The sequence below is a fragment of the Tupaia chinensis genome, unplaced genomic scaffold (genome assembly GCF_000334495.1).
Source record: "Tupaia chinensis unplaced genomic scaffold, TupChi_1.0 Scaffold000654_1, whole genome shotgun sequence".
In the NCBI taxonomy this organism is placed as follows: Eukaryota; Metazoa; Chordata; class Mammalia; order Scandentia; family Tupaiidae; genus Tupaia; species Tupaia belangeri.
The window spans coordinates 1,087,914-1,088,314 of NW_006160175.1; positions in this window are offsets into that span (position 1 = coordinate 1,087,914).

Below are 401 nucleotides of genomic sequence, written 5' to 3' on the forward strand. Positions count from 1 at the left end.
CCGCCCCGGAAAGTCAGAGAATTACCATGTCATAGTAGTGAATTTCACATTCTGCTTTTATTTGTTGATGAAACCTCAGGGAAAACTGATCTCAATCATGTTTGGGGTTTCTGATGAAGTTAATGACTTTCTCAGAGAAAAACAAGGTTTGATGCCAATGTATACTGATCGAGATAGCAATAATTCATATAGACACAAGGAGTTTCTTTACCGAGCTATCCAAAATATCAAGTATGCCCCAGTCTCATCTTCTTTACTTGTTCCCTTTACCTAGAACATTCTCCTCACAGACATCTCTGTAGATTTTTCACAGCATCCTTCAGATCTCTGTGCAAATGTCATTTTCTTCAAGAGGTCCCCTGATATCCTTTTGTAAAATGTCACTGAGCATCCCCTCCAGC